Raw genomic sequence first — 22,593 nt, forward strand, 5'->3', positions numbered from 1 at the left:
TGATTTCGTGTCAGAGCGGTCACAGTTCTTAGTAACTAACGGAAAGTCATAGAGTTAAAAGAAGTTGTTTCTGGCGTTCCCCAAGATATTGTTATATGTGCTCTGCCATTCCTTATCTATGTAAAAGATTTAGAAGACAATCTGAGCAGCCGTCATAGGTTGTTTGCAGATGATGCTCTCGTTTATCGTCTAATAAAATCATCACGAAATAAAAAGAAATTGTGAAACGGTTAAACGGTTTAGAAAAGACATTTGTATGGTGCGAAAACTGGCAGTTGACCCAAAAAAATGAAAAGTGTGAGACCTTCCACATGAGCCCTAAAAGGAGCCCGTTAGACTTCGGGTACGCGATGAATCAGTCAAATCTAAAGGCTGTAAATTCAACTAAATACTCCGAAATTAGAATTCAGAACCACTTCAGTTGGAAAGAACACATAGAAATGTGGGGAAGGAAAACCAAAAACTGCGTTTTATTGCCAGAACTCCTAGAAGATGGAACAGATCTACTAAAAAGAATGCCTGCACTACTATTTTACGTCCTCTTTCGGAGTACTGCTTCGTGATGTCGGACCTTTACCAAACAGGATTAACGGAATACATCGAGGAAGTTCAAAGAAGAGCAGCACGTTTTGTAATATCGAGAAATAGGGGAGAGAATGTCACGGACATGATGCAGGATTTGGGGGTTTATATCATTAAAACAAAGGCGTTTCTCTTTGCGGCGGTATCTTCTCGCGAAATTTCAATCACCAACTTTCTCCTCCGAATGCGATTTGACGCCGACCTGTATAAGGAGAAACTATCATCGTAATAAGGTTAGGGAAATCCGAGCTCGCACGGAAGGATATAGGTGTACGTTTTTTTCGTGCTCTGTTCGAGAGTGGAATAACAGAGTTTTATTGTAAAGGCGATTCGATGAACAGTCTGCCAGGTACTTACGTGTGATTTGCATACATGTAGATGTTGACGTACATCCACAAATAAAACAACCGTATTGATCTTAATGTCATCATAGGAATTCGACGATTTTATTCCATCACATATATTTCAAAAGCTTCCCCTACACCTTCTAATGTTTAGACGGTATTCTAATATTCCTTCAGCCTTTCTTACATTCTCAACCGCCCGATCACAATTCTTGTCTGGTAACTTTGCATTTACTTAAAGCAAAGGCACAGAATAAGTGAGCAAAATAGCAAACATGAAAGTAGCGTTTTGAAAATATTCTTTGACTACCAAAAATAATAATATGTAACAAGAAGATAATTCTGGAAAGAGAATTACTTTTGGTTTGGCCGATTGGTGGCAAAATGAGAAATATTTGTACTATCGGTACAGATATGGACTACTGGGCTGGCGTCAGTTTATGGTTCATTTCATTTCTTTTCTTCTTGTGATGCAATGAAGGAACATAAAAGCTTTAAATTAATACATTTATAATGAGCCATTATTACTATCTGGACATTTCATTGGAAGTGATACCGGCGGAGAAGGAGATAGTGTCAACTGTACATTTCAAAAATACAGTCCGTAAAAATTTTGTCTGAAGAGGTTGGTGCAAGCGTTACTGTTAGTGTACTGAAGTATGGTACTGAAAAATAGCGTGCTATTCTTCGCTGCCTACGTGAAATTGCATAGTTGTGTAACTTAACGTGGTGATTTCGACGGCAGCTGCTGTGTTAATAAAGTGCATCAGATAAGTCCATTTCATTTTCCTCTTCCTTCAAAACGATAGGACACACAGGCATGTGTAAGTCCTCATTTTTAAAGAAAGCCTAGTATAGTATTGTATAGTTCCTTAACCGTGTTCCGTGTTTGTGAAAAATGTCTTACTGTCGCGAAGAAGCTAAAGACAGATTAATATTTACTGCAAGATATCTTCACGTACCTAACAAGCACCTGGTCCGCAGCCTGGACTGATTATTCCAGGTGACAGTATCAATTGGAAATGTACTTGCTTATGAGGTGTTGCATCATGGCCCTGTAAAGTACAGTTGAGAAAAGCTGTTTCCTGCTTTCACTACAGCACAGATGAATCATAGGGAAGTGATTGTTACTAATCTTTCAAGTAAATACAGACTTGTATATCGAAGTATCCAACCCTATGTAGCCGTGAAAATGATAGGTATGATGATCTGAACGTCTTTATTGGAGGTCTCCCTGGCAGATGCAAGAGCAAGAGGCTCACAGCAAGAAAGGACAATTCGCAGAAAGTCGCGGTCATTGCGTTCTGTGCCAGTTTTTGGTAGCACTGAGTAATAGAAAAATGGTTCAAATGGCTCTGAGCACTATGGGACTTAACATCTGTGGTCACCAGTCCCCTAGAACTTAGAACTACTGAAACCCAACTAACCTGAGGACATGACACACATCCATGCCCGAGGCAGGATTCGAACCTGTGACCGTAGCGGTCACGCGGTTCCAGACTGAAGCGCCTAGAACCGCACGGGCACACCGGCCGGCTTGAGTAAAAGACGTTGTAGATAGAGTGAAGACAATAGCGTTGAATTCTCTTTACAACAGATGGTTGGTTGTAGTCATTTGCAACGAGATAAGAAACGGGTTTGCTGGAAACTGTTTAACTTTTTGACACACCGAGGCTGACAACAAATTTGCCGCAGATTTTAAATCTTCTCTGCATTAACTAATAATGTATGGAACACGATGGTACAGATAGTTGTGGGGTTGGCCTCCAGTTGGTGGTTTAAGTTTTCCTAGTATATGCACAACATATAGTTAAAAATTTTACGTTCAGTTTGTATTCATCAGCGTATGACCACAATTGATTTGCACCAGATGTTTGACGGGCCTTGACATTAGTATTACACCTTGATTATCCATGCATCACATGCAGTACCGACTTTCGTTAAATGGGCTACTTTTTACGATTATATGGCATATAAGTTTGGTCCCCTAGTCTATATTAACACAGTGTGTAACTGATCTCTTATTTTACTCCCTAATTTATGTTAACTTTGATGTTACTCCCTGTATAATTTGGTATTGTTATATGTTACTGCATATCACCATTCTATTTAAAACTTGCACCGCCTCCTTTTTTATGTACTTCACACTGTTACCATTGTTGTCTCTACATAGGGGCCTGAAGATGGCGTAATATATCGCCGAAATTGGTGGCTCAACAAAATAACAATTTGGAAATTTAGACAGCTGAAACGTGTTTCTATTTGACATTCTGTACTGGAAACCCGACGCCCCGCAACCACCGGTTGTAATATTAGTAATTTTCGCCTCACAGATATTAATATACGCTCAAGTGTAAACGCCTGATGGCCTAAGTTATCGAACTGTAAAGTAAAAGAAATGAACCATCGCATAGCAGCGACAGAATCTATTATTCTTTATCTCTGCCGTTCTTGGGAGGTGCCTGTAAATCTCTATGTACATGTATCGATAAATGATATAAAAAAGAATTCTGTTGTTTCAAGACAAATGAGGCAATTGGCTCTTCACATTTTACTGTTTGTATTCCATAAAAGGCGGACGCGGACTTGCTGCGTTCCGCAACGATATTTTATATTTCATGTGAAAATATTGAGTGAATATGCTAATTGTTTTTTTTTTCAATCACAAAACATGTAGTTTCTTGTAACTGATTACGAACAGACAACATCAAGAGGACATTTTGGCTGTTATGTATAAAGTATTTAACCACAATGGTCATCTATTGTAATTTAATATGAAAAGTTCATCGCCAGAAATTACGATCACGCTGATGGACCGAACGCAGCATGAGGCAGAAGGAACATTATCGTTTTCCTATTACTTCTGAACCAATTTTCTTAATTGTGTAGTGTTGCATTTCTTTTAAAGCCTATAAATCTTCTGGTCCCTTAGTGTTGTTCCAGGTATGACTACATCGTGAATATAAAAATGCACAGAAATGATAATGTTCCTGTTATTCAGGTATTTAATGCTCAACGTATGTTATTATAATAGTGTAATCAATCCCTGATTCTGTTGCCAAGTGGCCCACCAAAATATTCACTTTTTCGACATTTTTTGAAAAAAAAATAAAATAACTATTATTTTTCTTTTTGCCCCCCAAGAGCAACGCTACACAGTATAAAGATGGGCTGACAGAGACATCGTATCACGTTCTGCCTACTGTCTGTCAGCTTACACAGTCACTATTGCTGCCGAATGGGTTGCCTACTGGCAGGCGCCGGCGCCTATAAATTCGGCGCTCTGTAGCGTCTTTGGATGAAGCTGCCGGATAAGATTTCTCTATTTGTTCCTCAAGATATCATCTACAACCACTTGCAGCATTACTGAGACTCCCTGGATATATAGTAAATTCAGCCTACAAGAGAGTGAAAGGTTTCAAAGTACGACTATACAGAAGAATGCTGATGACTGGACAGGAAGCTCGGATATCTTATGCAGAAGAACTGAGTCAACTATGTGTGATTATATGATGAAGAGATAGAAAGGAAGTAGTTGATAGGAAACATCCTGAGTCTTAAAGGAACCATCAGTTTGGCAGTGAATGGAGGTGTGTGTTTACAGATTGTAGAGAATGACAATGTAGAGAAAGATAAAGCTAGACTACTACAAGCGGGTTCAGATAAGTGTAGGTTGCAGTATTTATGCAGAGAAGAAAAGGTATATGCAGAACTGACTTGCGTTGAAAGCTGCATCGAGCCATTCTCCTAATCGACAAGTACAACAACGTATAACAAACGGAGAAAATTAAGTAGTTTTTCAGTATATTAAGGTGATTCCAGGAAATCAGTTACTGAAGTGTAGGAAGTAAAAGAACATGATGATGAAAAAAGAGGAAGATGAAGTAGAAGAAGAAGAAAATATAATCTACTTCTAAGGAATCAATTTAGGATGGAATCTAACACCAGTCAATATGGAGGCTGCAGATCACAGGACGTGAATATAGTGATCTGTGTTGTTGGAAGTAGCCCGACGTTTCCGAGACGTGTATTACTTATGGCACGAAGTAGTAATCTCCGGCTTGGCGGGGGTAGAATTCAGAGTCCCCTAACTTCCATCTCCAGCAGCACAAAGACCATTTTCCGAGTAATTGTCCAAATGTTTGCCAGCCGCGGTGGGCGAGCGGTTCTAGGCGCTTCAGTTTGGAACCGTGCGACCGCTACGGTCACAGGTTTGAATCCTGCCTCGGTAATGGATATGTGTGGTGCCCTTAGGTTAGTTAGGTTTAAGTAGTTCCAAGTTCTAGGGGACTGATGACCTCAGACGTTAAGTCCCATAGTGCTCAGAGCCATTTCAAGCATTTTTGTCCAAATATTTAACAGTCTAATTGGTAAATGTTATTTAATTTAAAGTAATTGTGTGGCTGCAACCCACGCTCACGTCTAGAAGGGAGGTAATAACACCAATAGAATGAATAATACCTTACCGATCACTGTTACAGTTTACAATATCATGACTGTTATCTGCTAATGTACACTACTGGCCACTAAAATTGCTACACCAAGAAGAAATACAGATGATAAACGGGTATTCATTGGACAAATATATTATACTAGAACTGACATGTGATTACATTTTCACGCAATTTGGGTGCATAGATCCTGAGACATCAGTACCCAGAACAACCACCTCTGGCTGTAATCCCGGCCTTGATACGCCTGGGCATTGAGTCAAACAGAGCTTGGATAGCGTGTACAGGTACAGCTGCCCATGCAGCTTCAACAGGATACCACAGTTCATCAAGAGTAGTGACTGGCGTATTGTGACGAAGACCAGATGTTTTCAATTGGTGAGAGATCTGGAGAATGTGCTGGCCAGGGCAGCAGTCTGAAATTTTCTGTATCCAGAAAGGCCCGTACAGGACCTGCAACATGCGGTCGTATACATTATCATGCTGAAATGTAGGGTTTCGCAGGGACCGAATGAAGGGTAGAGCCACGGGTGGTAACACATCTGAAATGTAACGTCCACTGTTCAAAGTGCAATCAATGCGAACAAGAGGTGACCGAGACGTGTAACCAATGGCACCCCACACCATCGTGCCGGGTGATACGCCACTATGGCGATGACGAATACATGCTTCCAATGTGCGTTCACGAGATGTCGCCAAACACGGATGCGACCATCATTATACTGTAAACAGAACCAGGATTAATCCGAAAAAATGACGTTTTTCCATTCGTGCACCCAGGTTCGTCGTTGAGTACACCATCGCACGCGCTCCTGTCTGTGATGCAGCGTCAAGGGTAACCGCGGCCATGGTCTCTGAACTGTTAGTTCATGCTGCTACAAACGTCGTCGAACTGTTCGTGCAGATGGTTGTTGTTTTGCAAACGTCCCCATTTGTTGACTCAGGGATCGAGACGTGGCTGCACGATCCTTTGGAGCCCTGTGATAAGGTGCCTGTCATCTCGACTGCTAGTGATACGAGGCCGTTGGGATCCAGCACGGCGTTCCGTATTACCCTCCTGAACCCACCGATTCCGTATTCTGCTAACAGTCACCGGATCTCGACCAACGCGAGCAGCACTGTCGCGATACGATAAACCGCAGTCGCGATAGGCTACAATCCGACCTTTATCGAAGTCGGAAACGTGATGGTACGTATTTCTCCTCCTTACACGAGGCATCACAACAACGTGTCACCAGGCAACGCCGGTCAACTGCTGTTTGTGTAAGAGAAATCAGTTGGAAACTTTCCTCATGTCAGCACGTTGTAAGTGTCACCATAGGCGTCAACCTTGTGTGAATGCTCTGAAAAGCTAATCATTTGCATATCACAGCATCTTCTTCCTGTGGGTTAAATTTGCGTCTGTAGCACGTCATCTTGGTGGTGTAGCAATGTTAATGGCCAGTAGTGCAATTGAGTGGATGAAACCCACACTCACGTCTAGAAGGGAGGTAAAAACACCAATAGAATGTTTAATACCTTTACAATCATTGTTAGAGTTTATAATATTAAGACTGTCATCTATTAATGTACTTACAGAATACTTGACGATCGAAATATCCCGAAACGATCTCACTGTGATTTACACAATGACACACACATGAAGAGCAGAGCAACCGTAAATCAGTAACGTAGCAGTGAGACAATTTTTACCCTTAAACCTGAGAGAAAGTTTTCATACATTACTTTAGGCAGTTATAAGGCGACTCCCCTTCAGCAAATAACACGAGGTGAAGTAGCCAAAGCTTCAGTCAACTGCGCTACTCAGAACTACCAACAGTTGAGGCTTTCCCGTTGTTCCAGCATTGGCACCACCTGTTGAGCGTCCGGCGATACATCTGGCCGAACGCCCCCACTCGCCCTGAACCCAATATCCGCATCTGTCGCCTCCCAAAGTGCTCAATATTTCCCCGGCTCCCAGGTAGGACGCTCGTTGGTCTCTGCTCCACACTCTCCAACACACTAATTTGGTACATAACTAACGTGGAATCCACTGGATACCCATGGTACAAATCGACCGGTGAATATTCAAATGCAAAGATGGACAGCACTCACTCAAAGAATCCGTAATTTACTGCATATCTAGATTTCGTCTATAATATGTTCATCAGCGGTGTTATATAGACATGAACATGTCAGAACACACATATGTGTCAAGGTGAACTGTCACGTTTAGGCTCTGACATATTTATGGCAGTATTACTCTTCTGGTGATGCACTGCCGATGAACATGCTGTAGTCGAAATCTAGATCTGCACTAAATTACGGATTCTGCGAGTGACTGCTATCTATCTTTGTATTTGAATTTTAAGACATGTCTTGGTGCTCTGTAGCCCCGCAATCACGTAAAACTGCAATACGACTTCTTCGGTACCGATATCTTTTCCCGATTGGTGGTTACTTTCCGGACGATTAGACAGATCACTCATCACTGAGGATATGCCGTGTTGACTAATCGCAGACGCTGGTTTCGGTTTCACCACATACGTCCAAACTTCTCTGATCGATAACAATCGTCCTCGAAATATCGATGCTTTTAAGATCAACATCAAATGAATTTTTAGGATGGTGTAAGAAGCAACATACAAATCAGTCAATAAGCGCAGCAAATATTAACATCCATATCAAAAACTTTTAGTTTATACAATTTAAAAATAGCTCATTTCAGAAGCATTTCCTCTTCAGTCTGTTGCATTATTCACAGATTGCATATCCTGCTTTCGACAGCAGTCTTCCAGAATTTGATGGTATGATTATATACAAGGGTTGGAACTTTAATAGGGGCAGCTATTTATTTACAGCTCTTACAAAACAGATAGGTGTATCAAAGTTTTACTGACCGTCAAAGTAGTCACCAGCATTGTGTATAACCCGTTGCCAGCTATGTGGAAGTCGTAGGATACTCTTAGCAGTGCCAGTTGTGTTGACAGATCGAGCGGCGCGGTCTATCGCCCGACGAATTTGTAGCAGTTCAGAAGCGAATGCCGTGAAGTGTTTCCTTCAGTTTAGAAATCGAGTTGCACTTACAAGGGCTTAAGTCAGGGGAGTGCAGCAGGTGGTATAGCACTTAGCAGTCCCATCAGTCAAACCTCCACTATACGTGCTTGAGCAGTGTCCTGCAAAATGATGGACAGGTCCTGCAGGAGGTATCATCAATTCTGTCTCTATGCTGTTCATTTTTTGGAGCAGAGCCTACGACCAGCTTAGTCAAAGTTTGCAATTAATGAGACGGAAGCTCATCAACACATAAACTCATAATAAACGCTCGAAATGTTATCCTCTTGCTTCTGAACACGTATGCACTCGTCGATTTATGGAGTGTCGTACCCTTTCAAATACTCCCAGATGGTTATTATGGCTTCGCATGCTTCCATATGCAACGATAAAGAGTTTCTTAATACGGATGATCTGCTGCACAGGTGCCTGCAGACATAATCCAAAGGATTACTGTTGGGAAAACGTGTAGACCACGGAACTCGTCCTCTGTTACTAATTTATCTGGCTTGGCAGATACCAGTCAGCGCATCTCGAACAGCGAGACTGAAATGTGCTGCGCGAAAGTTCTCCCTTGGCAGGCGATCGGCAGGCGTAAGGCACTGCCCACGTTGAAGGTAATATGGATTAGGATGGTTTATATTTTGTAAAATACCTGGTATCCGATATATCGATATTTAAAAAAATATCATTATCGGCTTGCGGCATATCGAAAACGTACTGATATATCGACAGAAGAACTATCGACGTACTTACCTATAAAAATACCGGCTGCACACAGTAAATATACCGCCTGATTTAGAGCTGTATACTTAGTATTGATTTATAATTAGATATTCTACACATCAACAAGATAAAAGCCTGCCTATGCCCCTTGCAGCAAGAACTGAAAGACAAACAACGCACGTTCACGCTTGAGTATAACCATTTTGATAACAATGGTAGCTGCCCGTAAGCGGCACAACGAAAGGCGTCCTATGGGACCGGTTTCGGTGTTCGGTTTCGTCACATATCGGATTTGTCAAGAACACTTTATGTCGATTTCCCTGATTTTTTACATCTGCCAACGCCAACGACCTAGCGTCAAAATTGCAAGATGAAGCTAAACTTTGTAGTTTAGTTTCTGCCGGTAGCGCCGAGTGCCGATTATATCAGCACGTGTCCTCATATGTCTTCCCCCCCTCCACCCCCCCCCCCCCGCCCCATCGTAAAGACCAGTCTTCTCATTTAGATTTTTACAAGTGTTTTTGAAGAATGCCGATGCAAAAATTTGTTTTTAATGCAAGAAGTGTGCAATTTCTTCAAATCGGAAATCTTGTTATTCCACTCACAACACCATCCCCCGCTACAGTCGGACTACTTCTCTTGTGCCACATACACTTGCTTCACACAGTCAAAGAGAAAGACTGAAGTAATGAAAGCTCAAAAAGTAGTAAGACTCCTTTACACAGTGAAACTAAAATTGTTATACATCAATTTCAAAAGAACAACTTCAAATATTTATCGAAAATTGAGAAAGACCATGACATAAAATAAAAATATCTGCTCTCTGTCATGAATTTTGATATCGATATATCGAAAGAAAATACGTCGCCTGTATATATTGACATTACCTTAAATGACATCGTTACGTCGATGTATCTCCAACCCTAATACCGATAAATGACTTGCTTGCGAAGTATCCTCCATTCTGAACTTGGAATTGTCCCTCATGCCTTTTGCTGACGCCTGGCTCTTCTTCGATAACACGTAGAAAGTGCTTTACCGAGTGAGGCGTACGAACAACATGTGGTCTTCCTCGATCAGTAGTCTGTCGTGCTAGGGATACTGTTTCGGCAACGTGACAATAAACAACATCAAACCTTGAATGTCTTCGGTCTGGAAACGCCGTCTGATACAAGCGTGTAGTCTCTTGTCCATTACCATTTTCGCACCCATACGCGAAAATCATATCTGCCTGCTCATGAAATGAATATCCTGCCTAGTTTGAAAGGAGCACTTTCAGTCAATTAAGTACCTGTCGTAGATGTACACAACGGACAAATTGAAGACAGACGAATTTAAACAAGCCTCCCTGGCATCACAACGTCATTTAGAAGGCAATGAGTCACGTCACTGTATAGATAGTGAAGTTGTTGGCTTGTACCTAGAAAGCAGTTGAATGTCAGTTATCATTAACGACTGGAAAACAAATGATTTTCGTACATATGTTCATATGACTTTTTCTTGTCTTGGTGCAAGGAACTTGCTCCCAAGGTTTGCAAAAATATTTTTGAAACACACCCCTTAGATTTTCCTTATCGAGTCACATGTCCCCAACTAAGGCGGCAGGAGTCTTCCTCGTGGTGTAAAGTGGTGGTATTGTTTCGGCTTATGAGTGGACATGTTATTCACGTTTGGAGTCCATTGTGGAGACTGTGGCTACCATAAACGAGCACCTTACCGATCTGACATTACCCCCTTCCAGTACCGCTGTACATCTCCTTGGGAACACAATACAGTGTGTACAGAAATTTCGGGAACACTTTCAATTGTTTATTGCACAAGAAGTAAACATTGTAGAGACGTCATGCATATTGCATTTTGAAGAGAAACTCTGAAAGTTCTTTTTACAAACATTCGATGTGAGAACCATGAGTGACCCGGTAGACGTCAATACGGTAATCGAATTCTTGTCATACCCGTGCCAGCATGACATCGTCGACTGTGGCTGTCGCTTGGAACCGAAAACATTTGATCGCAAGGTCATAGGTCAACCGATTCCTCCACAGGAAAACACGTCTGATATATTCTTTACGACACTGGTGACGGCATGTGCGTCACATGACAGGAATATGTTGTCGACCCACCTAACGTGTACACTTGGCGAATGGGTAAAAAGATTCTTCTACCTTGCCAGATTTTTCTTGTGGATGTGATAATAACTCCCAAAAAAGTGATGAAATCATAAGAGTTTGTCACATAAACTGAAAATAAAAATTAAACTTCTCACTCGATGGAAGATTTGAACCTAGGACCTCTCGTTCCGTAGCTGCTCTCGCTAACCACGGGACCAAGGCGCTCCTAAACTCCCAGTGTCGTTGATGTTGGCTATCTTGCGCATGGACTACTCAGTTTCTATATTTTGCTTATTTTTTTCGTAATTCCACACAACTTCTTCCTGTTTCCTCGATTGATCTGTGTTCAGTTTTTCAAGGCCTATCCACTGCGCCAACTTATAACTAAATCTGAGGGTAGTGCGATGGGGAGGTTTCCTTGTGAGTACTGCAAATTACCAAACTATGCTGTGGCGGTGTACATGAAAAAATCTTCCAGGGTTTCTCTTCAAAATGACATATGTATGATATCTGCGCAATGTTTGGTTCTTTTGCAATAAATAACTGAAAGCGTTCCCGTACTTTATGTACACCCTGTATACGAGGGACATTCCGAAAGTAGTTTCAAGTGGTACAACAGGTGAGAAATAGAAACGTATGAATCCACATCCGTTGCTGATTCATCGGTGGTAGGGGCGTCTGCGGAGGAGAAATGACACATGCGAAATGACACATGCGCAGAGCGCCGAAGAAGGGAGAGTAGCCGAAGACTGGTGTGCCAGAAGTTATTCGAGTACACATCAGGATGGCAGAAGGACTTGTATTGATAACGTGGTCGCCGCTTGAAGTATGTGCTGTTATCCGATGTGAATGGACACGTGGAACTAGTGTGTCCATCATCCATCATCCATCATCCATGAACGCCTATAGACCGTGTACAGTGCATGTGTCATGTCTTATCAGATGGTTGGTCGCCGGTGATGCGTATTCAGAGGAGGAATTGTGGAGGTTGAAGGTCGAAGCTGAATGGGATGGTAATCAGCCTCGATCACTTGATGTGGTATGCACAAGAGGGGAATGAGTCCCTGTTCGGAATCACCACATGTGATGAGACAGGGGTGTACCACTTCGCATCAGTGACGGGGAAGCACCCCAATTAACCAGTGAGGAAAATATTTAAAAAGGTTAGGACAACATTATTCTGGAACGCGAAAGGTGTGATTCTCCTTAATTTCCTCCAGTACGACGCGCTACTGTGACACACTCGCCAAACTCAGATCTGTCATTCGACAAAAGAGACCAGGACTCTTAATGGTTCAAATGGCTCTGAGCACTATGGGACTTAACTTCTGAGGTTATCAGTCCCCTAGAACTTAGAACTACTTTGACCTAACTAACCTAAGGACATCACACACACATCCATGCCCGAGGCAGGATTCGAACCTGCGACCGTAGCAGTCGCGCGGTTCCAGACTGTAGCGCCTAGAACCGCTCGGCCGCACCGGCCGGCCGAGGACTCTTAAGTGAAGACGTTGTTCTCTTGGACTCAACGCAAAACCTCACGCGAGAAGGCTCACACAGTATCAGATTCATCGCTTTGGTTGGGAAAGATTGGATCACCAGGCGTGCAGCCCCGATCTTATCCCATCAGACTTCAACCGGTTCCCTGAATTGGAAGTTGTACTCTAGGGTCGTCACTATCAAACCATTGCTTAGGTGGAGCAAGCTGTGCGACCGTTCTTTGCATCGTTGGGCACCGAGTTTTATCAAAGAGGTTTCTTCAAATTGATTGCATGCTACAACAAATGTCTCAGTGTCGCTGGCGAATATGTCGTAGTATCGTACAAGGTGTAAAGATCATGCTACCATGTAGTACTTTTTTTCTGGAAATAATGTTTCGTGTGTGGAAAACAATGACCGAACTTACTTTCCGGACGTCCCTTGCATCGAGCGTCTTGTCCCAATAAACCACACCCTCGCTACCACGTAGAGAACGGTCTAATCTGCCAGTCCGGCTTTTGCTACCGCGAAGTTAGACGCATTGTAACAAAAGATCAGCGACGGTGGCCAACATTAAAGGCGACGAGAACTTAATGAACAGCAACCTGTAGCAGAAGTTACTCAGTTGAAACTAGACGCGACCCTGGGCCTTCGAGTAGCCCTCGCCACGGCTCTCTGTCTTGGCTCCAACTCTATTTAAAGAACGGTGGCAGGAAGGCGCAATTAGGGAGGAAGCGTCTCATTCGCGGAGCTGGTTCTGTATCTCGCAGGGTTAGCCATTTCTGGAATGACGCATTCGCAGCGGCGCAGGAAACTTACTTTCGCTCTCCCATCTGCGCCCTTTCATCACAGTTTGAGAAATGTCTCTTGTGTCTTGCAAATTGTTGCTGTATTCGTCGTTCCACGTTTCGCTGGTCTCATGAATTTCTCTACTGAAACAGGCGACGCTTGCGCTAGCGCGGTGGTTCATACCTCAGTAGCGCTTGCTTCTATGCACACCACCGAGCAAGGAGGCACAATCGTTATTGTATTAATCAAACATTGGAAGGAACCAATTTTACTGTTCGGCCTTTCTAATTTTCCAGACTTTCCTTAAATCGACCGAGATGTGAACCATGTTACTTCCTTTCAAAACGAACAGTACCTTACCCCTTATCCATCCATTTCGGATTTGTGCTTGTGCATTTTTTCCCTAATGTCCCGCCGTCGACGGGACGTTAGACGAATTCAGTTTCTTGGTCTTAATACTTCAGTTATAAGCATATCTGTTGAAAGGGGGATATAAGATGAACATCAACAAAAGCAAAACGATGATAATGGAATGTAGTCGAATTAAGTCAGGTGATGCCGAGGGAATTAGATTAGGAAATGAGACACTTAAATTAGTAAAAGAGTTTTGCTACTTGGGGAGCAAAATAACTGATGATGGTCGAAGTAAAGAGGATATTAAATGTAGACTGGCAATGGCAAGGAAAGCATTTCTGAAGAAGAGAAATTTGTTAACATCGAGTATAGATTTAAGTGTCAGGAAGTCGTTTCAGAAAGTATTTGAATGGAGTGTAGCCATGTATGGAAGTGAAACGTGCGCGATATATAGTTTAGACAAAAAGAGAATATAAGCTTTCGAAATGTGGTGCTACAGAAGAATGCTGAAGGTTAGATGGGTAGATCACATAACTAATGAGGAGGTATTGAACAGGGTTGGGGAGAAGAGGAGTCTGTGGCACAACTAGACTAGAAGAAGGGGTCGGTTGGTAGGACATGTTCTGAGGCGTCAAGGGATCGTCAATTTAGTATTGGAGGGCAGCGTGGAGGGTAAAAATCGTAGAGGGAGACCAAGAGATGAATACACTAAGCAGATTCAGAAGCATGTAGGCTGCAGTAGGTACTGGGGGGTGAAGAAGCTTGCACTGGATAGAGTAGCTTGGAGAGCTGCATCAAAGCAGTCTCTGGACTGAAGACCACAACAACAACAACAACAAGCATATCTCAGGGGCGGATCCTCTTTGATTTTGATTTCCTTAACACCTGTAGGATTATGAGGTCAATGCCCAGACATCAGCTTACTGAAGGAGCACGACGCAGTTCTCATAGAAAAGGCCCCTTTTTAGAATTGGAAGATTTCTGAGCCCAGCTAGGTGCAAAACAATTCTAGTTAGTTAGTGTATTTATCGGTAGCCATAAAGAGTGCGTAGCTTAAGGGGCTCCGGAAAGGCTCAAAATCATGAAAAGTTCAATTTTTACTTTTTTGTGCGTTTTCTGAATCTGCAGACTATTACCTTTTAATAGATATATAATTTATTCAATTCCGAAGACTACAACTATTTTTAAATTTTTTTTTGAAATATGTTCTACATGGGCGTGACCCACTGTGGCGCTGTTAAACTGCTGTCAAATGGTGTTATTATTAACGTCCGTGTTCATCAGGTACATTTTAGTGATGTGAGATAAAGTATGTGTTGTGGTTAACCTGTGATGGTTCAATATATATCGCTGGTGTGATTGTCGATTGTTTCATGTTTATTTACTCTGTCGTTATCTCGAAAATATTCGTAATTAATTCTGTTTCTTGAGTCTCTGTTTTGTTGAAGTATAATAATGAGTAAAAGTAAAGTTATTAGAAATCCTCTGAAGGCTTTTAAGAAAAGGAGAAATGTTGGAAAGCCAAAGGTATGTGTTATTACTGTAAACAATAAAGACGATAACCAAGTGAGTGAACCTAACCTCTCAAGTACACCTGCCCATAGCAGTCAAAGTGGGAAAGAAAATACTTCACAGAAGAAGCTTGGTTCAACGAGTGAAAACTATGAATGTTTTATGGGCGAATCGGATGTGAATGAAATATTTGATATGTCGGTTCTCAAAGGAATTTTTTCAAACTGTGTAAGATGTATTCATTGTAGTGAAGTTGGTCTGGAACTCTCCATAATAAAGCACGTAGGACTTGCTAGTGAAATACAACTGAAATGTGATAAGTGTTCATACATGACCACCTTTTGGAACAGTGTTGCAGTAACTGCAACTGAAGAAAATGGTAGCAAAATCTACGAACACAACAACGAGCGATGCTTGCTTTAGACAAGGAACGCCTTCGGGCTGCAGACAGGGCTGTAAAGAGTCTAGAAATACAAGCAAGAGTAAACAGGAGGAGGAACAAGAGGAAGCTGGAGGAGGAGTTTGCAGAGGATGAAGATAATCCATCCTATGGACCTGGAATGCACTAAAAAGTCAATCCAATCTTTGTCACTCGATTCCCAAAACTTTTATTTTCTCATACTAATTACATGTTTTCTAAGGATCTTCCAAACATATCTGTTTCAAACTTTCAGTAAACGTTACACAGTACCTTCTGCATAATTTAACACAGCCTTTTTCCAAAAAACTGTATATTTTTGAATATATAAATAAAAAATTGCAAAAAAATGTTGTGAATTTTCATTGGAATTGAAAAAAAATCATGTTTAATAACTGAACTAAAATTTTGTAAAGTCCCTGTGTTAAGTTGTAGCCCATATTCCAGTAAATAATCTGTAAAAAGTTCAGCTTCCTACCTAAAATACTTTGTGAGGAAAGATGTAATTTTTAAGCGTTATTTTAACATTGCAAGTATAGGGCGTTCCGGAGCCCCTTAATAGGTTTTAATAGTGACGTCAATGGTTTGATTCTCGCTAGTAGCACGTTTCGATATTTATTTTATTGAAACTCTACTTCGTTATCAAATGGAAATGTTACTTAACAAATATTGTCTCATATTTTTTGCTAAAATCAACTTTTTCGAACTGTAATGCGAGTATACAGTACGAATGAAATATGGTTCATAAATAGGCAAGAACTATCCAGCCTACTTTGACCTTGGATTAGGGGTACCTACATACAGGATCAGGGTCTACATCTATCTACATCTACATTGATACTCCGCAAGCCACCCAACGGTGTGTGGCGGAGGGCACTTTACGTGCCACTGTCATTACCTCCCTTTCCTGTTCCAGTCGCGTATGGTTCGCGGGAAGAACGACTGTCTGAAAGCCTCCGTGCGCGCTCTAATCTCTCTAATTTTACATTCGTGATCTCCTCGAGAGGTGTAAGTAGGGGGAAGCAATATATTCGATACCTCATCCAGAAACGCACCCTCTCGAAACCTGGCGAGCAAGCTACACCGCGATGCAGAGCGCCTCTCTTGCAGAGTCTGGCACTTGAGTTTATTAAACATCTCCGTAACGCTATCATGGTTACCAAATAACCCTGTGACGAAACGCGCCGCTCTTCTTTGGATCTTCTCTATCTCCTCCGTTAGACCGATCTGGTACGGATCCCACACTGATGAGCAATACTCAAGTATAGGTCGAACGAGTGTTTTGTAAGCCACCTCCTTTGTTGATGGACTACATTTTCTAAGCACTCTCCCAATGAATCTCAACCTGGTACCCGCCTTACCAAGTATCCCAAATGTGTTGGTGGAAAAAATTTAAAACCCTCCCCCATATCACCCACTAGTCACTCAGAGCAATAATCCTTATCTCATACGGCAGTGTTACAAACCCAGATTGATGGGAACAGACTAACTGTGTGCTCTGCAACCTACAGGTACTCCTCTTTCCAACAAATCAAAGAGTAGTATTAAAAATAGCGACAGATATGCAGTGAAAGAAAAGGAAGTTTTACAAGAGAAAAGGGTAAATCAGACTAAGAACAGCCGACCAGTTGCAAAGGATAAAGTAATCTTTACCTAGGTTTCAATAGATATAAATCTATCTTCTTCAGAAGACGGCAGTATTGTAACAACATGAAGTGATATGTCCTTATCGTTTAGGCAAACATCTGCATAGTTACATTATTCATATAAAATATAGCCCTGACAACAGGGTTTGTCAAACAAATAAAATAGGTACATAGAAGTTGCTTAGGCGCTCTGCAACTTCTATGTACCTATTTTATTTGTTTGACAAACCCTGTTGTCAGGGCTATATTTTATATGAATAATGTAACTATGCAGATGTTTGCCTAAACGATAAGGACATATCACTTCATGTTGTTATAATACTGCCGTCTTCTGAAGAAGATAGATTTATATCTATTGAAACCTAGGTAAAGATTACTTTATCCTTTGCAACTGGTCGGCTGTTCTTAGTCTGATTTACGTGGAACCATTGCTGTAGCGCAGCTATGTTTGAAGTGCAGAGAAAAAGGTGCTTGGCAATGGCAATGAGAGATGAGAAAGACTTCTTGAGTTCTGCAATAAATTTCAGATGATAACAGCGTATACTCCGTTCAGGAATCACGGGAAGTGGAGGTGCAATTCGAAAAGAGAAGGAGGGAAAGATTCCAGCCGAGTTATATTACGATCGGAGACCAAATGAAGTAAGGGAACGTAAGGCGTACCAAAGTGCAGATACAGACTAACAACACAAATCAGTAATGATGGAAGAGCTGGCTGAAGTTTAATACAGTTGTCCAGAAACATTAGTATGGAAGGAATTAGGACACTACAGTCCTGAGGAATGATTAGACGCATTTGACGTTCTTTAAGGATTTTAATACTGCGACAAGGAATATCAGAGTGGGGAGTTCAGTTGAAGATAAGTGGTCAAAAAAAGGAGGAAGGAACACTGGGTAACTGAAGAAATATTTCAGTTGATGGGCGAATGAAAGAAGTACATGTATATTCAGGTAGAGACAGGAATACACCGATATAAATACCTTAGGAATGAAATAAATGCGAGGTGTAGGGCAGCCAAGGTGAAATGGCTGCAGGAAAGATGTGAAGAAATACAAAAAGACAAGGCCGTCGCGAGGACTGACTTAGCATAGAGAAATGTCAAAATATAATTCGGGTATCACTAAGAGTGCAAAGGGAATTACACTGTTAAACGCCGAGAAGAGAACGGATAGACGGAAAGAGTACAACGGAGGCCGCAATGAATTCAAGATGATGTGACAGAAGAAGAAATTCGCACCGATATGGAACAAATAAGTAATGCAGTTATTAAGTCTGGATTTAAAACAGTTCTGGAAGACTCGACATCAAATAACGTGTAAGGGATCCATAACGCTTCATTGGGATTTTTAAAATCATGAGAAACTACCAACCAAACAACTATGCGTGTTGGTGTATGTACCTATGAGACTGCCGACTTACCATTAGACTTTAGGAAAATTATCATCCACACTGTACCGAGGATATGAAGAGCTGCTGAGAACGAGAACTGTCCCCTAATCAGCTTAACAGCTCATGCATCCTACCACCTGACAAGAATAATGTACAGAAGAAAGCAAAAGAAAATTGAGAATCTGTTAGATGGCAGTCAACTTGGCTTTAGAATAGGTAAACGCACTAGAGAATCCGTTACGACGCTGCAGTTGATGACAGACGCAAGGGTAAAGAAAAATCAAGACACGTTCTTCGGACTTCTCGACCTGGAAAAAGCGTTCGCCAACGAGCAAGACGGTGCAAGATGTTCGAAATTTTGGGAAAAGTATAGATTGGGAATGACAGGTACTATAAAATGTGTTTAAGTACCAGACAGTAGGACCGGAACAACAGGAACGAAATGCTGGGATTGAAAACGATGTAAGGCAGGTAAGTAGTCTTTCGCCCCTGCTTTTCAATCTATACATCAAAGAAGCAATGACATAAATAAAAGAACCGTTCAAGACTGAGAATAAAAGTCGGGGACAAAGCATATCAATGATAAGCTTTCAATGGCAATCATTCTAAACGAAGAAGAATTCTAAAATCTGCTGAATGGTATGAGCAATCTAATTAGAGAATATGGATTGAGAGTTGTTGTTGTGGTCTTCAGCCCTGAGTCTGGTTTGATGGAGCTCTCCATGCTACTCTATCCTGTGCAAGCTTCTTCATCTCCCAGTACCTACTGCATGCAGCCTACATCCTTCTGAATCAGCTTAGTGTATTCATCTCTTGGTCTCCCACTACTATTTTAACCCTCCACGCTGCCCTCCAATACTAAATTGGTGATCCCTCGATGTCTCAGAACATGTGCTACCAACCGATCCCTTCTTCTAGTCAAGTTGTGCCACAAGCTCCTCTTCTCCCCAATTCTATTCAATACCTCCTTATTAGTTATGTTATCTACCCATCTAATCTTCAGCATTCTTCTGTAGCACCACATCTCGAAAGCTTCTATTCTCTTCTTCTCTAAGCTATTTAGCGTCCATGTTTCACTTCCATACATGGCTACACTCCATACAAATACTTTCAGAAACGACTTTCTGACATTTAAATCTATACTCGATGTTAACAAACTTTTCTTCTTCAGAAACGCTTTCCTTGCTATTGCCAGTCTACATTTTATATCCTCTCTACTTCGACCATCATCAATTACTTTGCTCCCCAAATAGCGAAACTCCTTTACCACTTTAAGTGTCTCATTTCCTAATCTAATTCCCTCAGCATCACCCGACTTAATTCGATTACATTCCATTATCCTCGTTTTACATTTGTTGATGTTCATCATCATTGAGAGTAAACAAGAGAAAGACAATAGTAATCAGAACTAGCGGAAATCAGAATAGTAAGAAACTTAACACCAAACTGGTTATCAGAAATAAGACGTAGTTAAGGACCACAAAAAACAGGCTATTACAGGCAAAGAGGGTATTCCTGGCTAACAGACTCCGCTGGTGTGAAACATAGGCCTTAATTTGAGGAAGAGATTTAGATCATGTGCGTTTGGGGCTTAGTTTTCTGTGGAACAGAAAAGAACCGATGCATTTGTGTTGTGGTGCTGCAGGACGGTGTTGTAAATTATGTGGACTGATAAGGTAAGGAGTAGGGAGGTTTTCCACAGAATCGGCAAAGAAGGGAGCATATGGATAACACTGACAAGAAGAAGGGACTGGATGATAGGATATGTGTTAAGACACCATGGAATAACCTCCATGGTGCCAGAGAGAGCGACGAAGGGCAAAAACTGCTAGGGAAGACAGAGATGGGAATACATCGAGCAAATAGCTGAGGACGCAGGATTCAAGTGCTACTCTGAGACAAAGAAGACAGTGCAGGAGATATCAAATCAGCCATAAGACTGATGACTCACAAAAAAGAACTACGTGGTTTTTTCAGTACACACATCTGAAAACTTACAATTTTCCACCACAGTGTTGATATACTGTAGGTGGGATGATTTTGATAACACAAAGCTGAATTAACTGCGTTTTTCCACAGTTTAAAGTTACCCCATTTGTGTATAACCATTTAGTAACTTAACATTATTTTATTCTGTTAATGCTTGTTTTCTTGGCTTCATAACAGACGATTAAAAAATGACACTTGATTAACATAAAGCAAGAACAGTAGTGGGCCAATGACTGAACCCTGTGGGAAATCGACTGTAATTTCCGCCCATGCCGAAGATGTGGGGTCCCTCTTTTTATTATTCGAACAGCAAATTCCTGAATTCTGTTTCTTGAATAAGAAATAAACCAAGCATTTTCTGAGTTTTGTATCCCATAAGAACTTCTCAAACTGATTATTATAATTGATACAATCAAATGCTTTCCTTGACTCACAGGAGATCCTAGTTATCATTTAAAAATTTCATTATGAGCACGGTATATGTATAAATAGCTGAATTTGCAGAACATCCCTTCTGAAATCCAAGCTGGGACTGGGAAAGTATCCCATTACTAGTTAGGTGTGTGGCAACCACACACTACGTCATCCCCTCAAAAATTTTAGAAAATTTAGTAAGAAGTGGCTCTGTTCAACAGTTATTATCATCTGTCAAGACACCCTTTTTGTAGTGAGGCATAGCAATGGCTTATTTCAGTCATTCTAGAAAGGCACCCTGAGTTAATGACGCGATACACAAGTGAGTACCAGCCACAACTTTTTAGAGTTTTCTTAAAGATGTCACTCATCGCATATGAACTATTATTTTGTTTATGTCTCTTTAGCGCAACAGAGAGGCGACTAGAGCAATGTGAACTTCAACGTATGCTTTTGTAACCACGCAAGCGCCATGAAGCTACAAATATTTGTATGCAGCCAGTCAGAGATAAATTTGTGAATAGCCCTCGCAGGACGAAAATAAGAAAGAGTACGGCGTATCCAGAGATATGTAGGGATTCTACCCTCTTCAGTACATCAGTGAAATGAGAAAGAAAGTCGACAAGGTTGATCTAAGGTATTCTCTGCCAGACAGTGTACAGTAGGGTTACCAGATTTCAAAAATCAAAATAAGGGACACAATTTAGATGTTGAAATGAATCAACATTATCCGGTAACTTTCGGTAATACTGTTTATCTATAGTAGATTGATGTTAAAATGGTTTACGCTACAACTACGTAAGTCGTCGTACATTTTTGTTAAGACTCGCCCTAAAAAACATCAAAATATGTAACTTTACTACTCGACTAAATTTATCATTGTTATCACAAGTTACCACAGTATATCATTTTAATTTAACGAGATCTTTAACTAGTACAGACAATGATTGTTATTGTCAAAGGTTATTTATTTCTCAGTGTCAATTTGTCTGGAAGTTCCGCAGTGGGTTTTCTGTGATAAATCTTTTTTTTTTTTTTTAAGCTGTCGAATTCTGATGTTTAAAAATCGAATTTTACGAAAGTCAGCACATGAAGTACCCTGAAAACGAATTTTAGTTACAATTATTTCCTTCGACGTTTCCACACTAAACCGATTCTTTTCATAACTCCATCACGTATTTCTGACAGAGACACATTTTCTACAGCGGAATTAGTGTAAATTAGCACAAACGCAGTTATAAGCTTCAAATTTTTGTCGCGATATCTTGAAATGCAAGGAAGCTGAAAATGATAGACCATTTTTGACCAAAAGGCTTAACAGCTATTAATTAAAGGGTTTTTCAGTTCACACACATTAT

This window comes from Schistocerca serialis, chromosome 4 (genome assembly GCF_023864345.2).
Source record: "Schistocerca serialis cubense isolate TAMUIC-IGC-003099 chromosome 4, iqSchSeri2.2, whole genome shotgun sequence".
Lineage (NCBI taxonomy): Eukaryota > Metazoa > Arthropoda > Insecta > Orthoptera > Acrididae > Schistocerca > Schistocerca serialis.